The sequence below is a fragment of the Diplotaxodon limnothrissa genome, linkage group LG1 (assembly GCF_057381915.1).
Source record: "Diplotaxodon limnothrissa isolate DT_005_m linkage group LG1, D_limnothrissa_male_GT1.1, whole genome shotgun sequence".
Lineage (NCBI taxonomy): Eukaryota > Metazoa > Chordata > Actinopteri > Cichliformes > Cichlidae > Diplotaxodon > Diplotaxodon limnothrissa.
The window spans coordinates 8,521,061-8,528,145 of NC_140596.1; positions in this window are offsets into that span (position 1 = coordinate 8,521,061).

Here is a 7,085-nt window from a genome sequence, read left to right on the forward strand (position 1 = left end):
ACAGGTACATGTCCCCAAAGCAAGCAGGAAAGTTGAACAACAGTAGCCGCTCGGGAACGGTAGAGGCGGCAAGGGGTTAAAAGTACAGATAACTAAACGTTATATTTGTTTTATTCTGTTATACTTTATTCAAAAACGATGTATTCAAGATTTGTATGCAACTGGCCAAATGTACGGGCCCACTGAAACCCACCCTGAACTGGCAGTTTAAGGTTTAAAAAAACAGTTTTATGTTCTTGTTATAGATTTTTTTCCTGCTAAGTTATTGCAATATACTGTTTCGAAGCCATGTCAGGATTTTTACTTTTTGTTAAATTTTATTTGAAATAAGCCTCTGTCAGTGCGCCCCAGGGTGGCTGTGGCTACAATGTAGCTTGCCATCACCAGTGTGTGTGAATGGGTGGATGACTGAATGTGTAAAGCGCTTTGGGGTCCTCAGGTACGGTGGCCCCTAGAGACAAAGCACGTACAAACTCCAAAACACTTACAAAATCCAAAACACGTGCAAAATCCAAAACACATGCAAGCTCCAAAACACTTACAAAATAAAAAACACATGCAAAAGACAAAACACGTACAAAATACAAAAAACATGCAAAATCCAAAACACGTACAAAATACAAAACACGTGCAAACTCCAAAGCACTTACAAAATCCAAAACACATGCAAACTCCAAAACACGTACAAAATACAAAACACATGCAAAATACAAAACACGTACAAAATACAAAACACGTACAATATACAAAACACGTGCAAAATACAAAACACGTGCAAACTCCAAAACACTTACAAAATACAAAATACATGCAAAATCCAAAACACGTACAAAATCCAAAACACGTGCAAAATACAAAACATGTACAAAATACAAAACGCGTGCAAAATCCAAAACACGTACAAAATACAAAACACGTGCAAACTCCAAAACACATGCAAAATACAAAACACATGCAAAATACAAAACACATGCAAAATACAAAACACGTGCAAAATACAAAACACATGCAAAATACAAAACACGTACAAAATCCAAAACACGTGCAAAATACAAAACATGTACAAAATACAAAACGCGTGCAAAATCCAAAACACGTACAAAATACAAAACACGTGCAAACTCCAAAACACATGCAAAATACAAAACACGTGCAAAATACAAAACACATGCAAAATACAAAACACGTACAAAATCCAAAACACGTGCAAAATCCAAAACACGTGCAAACCCCAAAACACGCGCAAACTCCAAAACACAACGGAAGTGCTCCAGGACGCTAGGGGCAGTGTTGAGCTTTTGTTACCTAGTAATTACACAAGCCAGGAAGTACCAATGACCGGATTTGGGGTCTGCAGCCTTAAAGGCCGCATTTTAAGGCCGATTATGTCACAGCGACACGACAAAGACTGTCCCAATTCAAAGGCTGCTCGAAATGCGGCCCTCAAATGCGTCCTTAATTTCCCTGAATTTTAAGGATGGGTCTGTGTAGCCTTCATGGCCCAACATATCCCAGACTTCATAGCGCGGCGGTGGTTTGGATAATTTTGCCGAAAAAAAACGGCGGAAGCGGAGCGGACGAAGAGTAAACTTCCAGAAGTAAGTACTGAATATTATGTCACTTATTTATGCGCAAATGTTTTTATAATGAAGAACATTAAAACATTACTGTTGGCAACATGTCGGGAAAGTTATGTGACATTAGCGACGTTTGTACTAACTTGGTTTTAAAGCCTTCACTTCAAAATATTCGCCGTTCAATAGCTGACTTTAATCTTACAGAGAATGTGATGATTTTATGCGTAATTAAAGTCAGTCATGTCAGTCAGCTGACGGTTCACTCCTTAAGCTGAAAGAAAGATGCTTTAATCACAGGAGTCACACATGTGTCCACTGTACCATCTGGGAACTCTTCTTGTTTAGCACTCGTAATGACACAAACACTAAATCCTCCTTCTCTGGTGCTGTTTTGTAGCAGTGTGTACACCTGAGACTGTCACCTGTCTGTCTGTCCTGCACTCTCTCTCTGTTTTTTTCTCTCTGATTGTGGAATAAAAGTATGAACATGTATTTATAAGTCACACTTGTGTTTGAATCCTGCAGCTTATCACACATTTGATTTCTATGTGTGACACCTGCAAGTGTCCAGAGTGAGGACAGACTGAGGGACCCACTGCATTACATCATCTGTGAGGCTTTGCACCCCTGATGATCCACCAGGACAATCTCAGCAGTATGTGAGGAAGAGGAGGAGGAAGAGCCAGCAGCAGCTGACAGATGGAGAGAATAGACAGACTGTTCCCTGTTTGTGAAGGACTGCTAGAAAAGTTTAAAATAACTAATTGTCTGTCCTGAATCAGTCTTATTAGGTAATGTTCAAATAATTTTATCATTCCAGTGTTTCCAGTGTGGGAGAAAGTACTCAGGGCCTTCAAGTTACGCACTATGAAAGGCAGCAACAAGTTTGATGTTCAGAAACCTAAAGTCTGTATCAGCAGCAGAATGGAACTAAAAATAAATGTTTGTTTCAGTTCTATGAAGCTTTGAGTATTTTGGATCAGTAGCACTGCTGTGTTTGTTGCATCATATTGGTGTAATTGTTTATATGCTTTATATATTCTGAGGTAAGTTGATCTATAGTGTTACATCATATTCTATAAGGATGTTATGTGTTTGTATACTTTCTGCCCAGTTTGACCCATTTAGCAGACGTCAGCCTGTTTAAAGCTCTGATATCTATTCTGTATGACTTAAAGCAGTTATGACATGGTCTGATTTTCTCACCCAATAAAGGAATATTTAATACATCAGTCTACTCTTCATTTTATCAGAAACATATATATACTATTATATATTGTACATATATTTATTAGTTTCAGATGTAGCCATTCTTGTATTTTGCTTGTTTACATTATCGTATTTTGCACAACTTGTGAAGCTCGCACACAAGAATTTCACTCACATGTGCTGTACCAATGTACCTGCACATGTGATGTGACAATAAAAGTGATTTGATTTGAAACAGCTCACAGCTTGTACATTTTCTTTTTACACATGTATGTAAGCATTTGAGCCAAATTTAGTAATGCCAACATACTGAAGGAACAACATTTGTCTCTTATATATGATACACCTATATATGCACTGTCAATATACATTTTGAACCAGCTGCAGATGTCAGAGTAACAACTGACTGACCCCCACATAAAGTGCGTTACAGTAGTCCACAGGGGAAGAAATAAAAGCATGGATCACGGTTTCAAAGTGCTGCCTAGAAAGAAACGATTTCACTCTTGCCAGTCGCCTTAAATGATAAAAATGGACTGGTCCAACTTAAAACCAAGGGCAGTAACAACAGGTTTAAAATAAACCTCCAGGGGTTCCAAATGAAAAGAAGAGGACTCACAGGGGCCACTGGGTCCAAACACCAACAAATCTGTTTTCTTTTCATTCAAATTTAAAAAGTTTAGAGCCAACCAAGCTTTAATGTCATCTAGGCATGTCAAGAGAGGTTTTATTCAGATGCCATCCTTCGGCTTCAGTGGCAAATAAATTTGGCAGTCATTCCTATATACTTGTCTTTGAGTGAAGATTTAAGGTGGTAAGACATGTAAATAACTGCAACTTGAATCTGTACTGAAGCTCAGTATTTGACAAAGAGTTCATGTTCACTGCTGTAATACCTAATAATGACTAATATAATAACCATAATATTGGCCATATTATATTTACATTACCAAAGTGATATGACTTTAGTCTCATGAACAACATTAGCTAATTGTTATTTACTAGCTAATCTTAAATGACTGTTCAGTACAGAAATGAAGCCCAAAAATCATGTTTTACTGTCCTGTGGTCTCAGCCTCAGATACTTATCAAATCACACAAAGCTCTTGTAGAAACAAACAAACAAATGAAAAAAAATATGTTCTCCTTCATTTCTGTCAAAAAAAGTTGTATGACACGTTTCCAGCTGTTAGTATCATAGTTGCTAGGCAACCTGGGAAGCGCAACGGAGACTAGAGCCCATGTGTTTGCAACAAACTTTCCGTTTATTTTACAAATCGAGCTCAACACTGCCCCTAGCGTCCTGGAGCACTTCCGTTGTGATTTGGAGTTTGCATGTGTTTTGAATTTTGTACGTGTTTTGTATTTTGCACATGTTTTGTATTTTGCATGTGTTTTGTATTTTGTACGTGTTTTGGATTTTGTACGTGTTTTGTATTTTGCATGTGTTTTGAATTTTGTACGTGTTTTGGATTTTGCACGTGTTTTGGAGTTTGCACGTGTTTTGAATTTTGTACGTGTTTTGGATTTTGCACGTGTTTTGGATTTTGTATGTGTTTTGGAGTTTGCATGTGTTTTGAATTTTGTACGTGTTTTGGATTTTGCACGTGTTTTGGATTTTGTATGTGTTTTGGAGTTTGCACGTGTTTTGAATTTTGCACGTGTTTTGGATTTTGTGTGTTTTGGAGTTTGCATGTGTTTTGAATTTTGTACGTGTTTTGGATTTTGCACGTGTTTTGGATTTTGTACGTGTTTTGGATTTTGCATGTGTTTTGAATTTTGTACGTGTTTTGAATTTTGTACGTGTTTTGGAGTTTGCACGTGTTTTGGAGTTTGCACGTGTTTTGGATTTTGCACGTGTTTTGTATTTTGTACGTGTTTTGGATTTTGTATGTGTTTTGGAGCTTGTACGTGTTTTGGATTTTGTACGTGTTTTGTATTTTGCATGTGTTTTGGAGTTTGCATGTGTTTTGGATTTTGTATGTGTTGAGGAGTTTGTGCGTGCTATTTGGAATTTGTAAGTGTTTTGGAGTTTATACATGCTTTGTCTCTAGGGGCCACCGTACTACGGGACTAGTAAAGCGCTATACAAATACAGGCCATTTACCATAAGTTAATCCAAAGAATATTAATTCCAAAAATGATTGCCAATATCAGTGACCATTGTTGATGTAAGTAAAAAAAAACAGTAAATATTTAACATTTTTATTTAAAATGTGTGCATTTCCTACCAAACCATACTTCTGTTGTAATTATTACTTTGCTTGCTCTTTAATGAAACTAGTAATATAAAAGTGAAACTTTTTGTTCTTTGACTTAGGCCCTGAGCCCTTAATAAGAATAAAGTATATTTTCAGAGTCACTGATTTCATTACTGTTATAGAGGAAATGTATGTAGGTGTCCAGCTGGAATATTATAATTATAATCATATGGTCACTTTTTTATAGGCTTTACCTGAGGTCCATTTTTGCAGCTAGCCATTGGCTTTCAGCTAATAACCCTGCAAATCACCCACATCGATGTCATGCAGCCCTGCGTGAAATATCTTTACTCCTCCCCACTGGCAAGCCAGGCTCACAGCTGGTGGGCAGTCTGACTCATTCTCTGCACCACATGCCATACAGTGCTCCAGTTTGTGTACAATGCAACATGGGGAGAGAAGGGGGGAAGGAGAGAGACAATGAGTGAGAGAAAGGAAAGAAAAGTTTGCCAACAAATAATCTAAAGCATTTAGTGTCTTATTGTATGCTTATCTGCTAGGATCAACTGAGAGAGCCTGCCAGTTTGTAGAAATACCCAGGATTGCATTTGTGTTTTCTGTCTTTTTCGGTTTGTAAATCTAGTGAATTAGAAAAGTTTTCTGTGAAACAGAAGTCAGAAAACACTGTTAGGGTGATTGTGTTCATGGTAAAAACCTCTAAATAATCCCGCAGTCCACTTCCTCTTAACTATAATTGTTCCTTGGCATACATAGCCACTTTCATTTCTTTTTTCAAACATCTGTTCATCTCTTTATAGTGTTTACAAAAAATTTACAATGAGGTACAAAAAAATCTTGTTTATGTGATTGGAGTGGCTCTGTATGATTCATCTGCATCTCATAACAAAAACAAAGTAAAAAAGAACTATGGGGAGTTTCAAAAATCAGAACTCTTTGATTGGAGGCACCTTTTTTGTCCACATCTTACTCTTTCATCATGAGTATTTTCTACTTCTTGGACCAAGAAAACTGAACATTAACCATGAAAGAGGGAATTTAAAGAGTTTTTCACTCCTTTTTTCCCACTTTTTTGAGCTTTTCTGTTTTCAATTAGATTAGATTGCTTGTATAATCCCACTTGGGCATTTAAATTAGTCACAAACAGAGTATATAAAGTAATCTAATGCATACAAAGTCTGGAAACAATTTAAAAGATACAGACATATTTATAGATTTCAAAACTGCACAGTTATTAAAACAACATTAAGAGCATAACAATGAAATGACAAAATGTGCACTGCATAATAGCAGACTTGATATAAAACATGTTACTGAAATACCCCAGTGAACATATATGCCTTTAGCTAATTTTCTGAAGTCTGTATAATCAGCAAATCTCATGTGAGCGGGAAGAGCATTCCATAGGTCAGGTGCCATGGCCTCAAAAACCTGCATGCCCACAGGCAGGTTTGTAAACCAGACAATAATTTTCTGGTATTCAGTTATAGAGTAATGAAAAGGAAAAGGTTCGGCTCTGGTAAGGAAGCAAATGTGCTGTCACCAGTGATTAATTGTCCAGCCTTTGATTTAAATCCAACCCAATATGGCATTGATTTTATAAGATAAAGCTTGAATTCCTGATGCTGTGTGAGTCCTTATTAACCAGTCATTAGGACTGAAACCTCTCAGTTTTAGATTTTTACAGATTTACTTTCAGAAGACAAATGTTACCATATTATTAAAATATATCAATGTATTATGACCTCAAAGCAGAGGTCAGTCATGCTCATAACTTTCTATTAAAATCAAAAATTCACAGATCTGGTTCATTTTCTCACTGCACAAATTATGTATAAAGCAATAAAAAACCTGCTTCCTGACAATATTCTAAAACTGTTTTCTAAAAGGGAATGGGGATACAATTTGAGGGGGAATTAAATTTAAAACATCCTTGTATCTGTACAACATTAAAGAGTTTTTGCATCTCTGTGTGTGGAGTGAAGCTGTGGAACAGACTAGGTAAAGATATGAAGCAATGTCCGAGCATGGCGCAGTTTAAAAAGCGGTTTAAGGATATGGTTTTTACAGGGTACAGGGA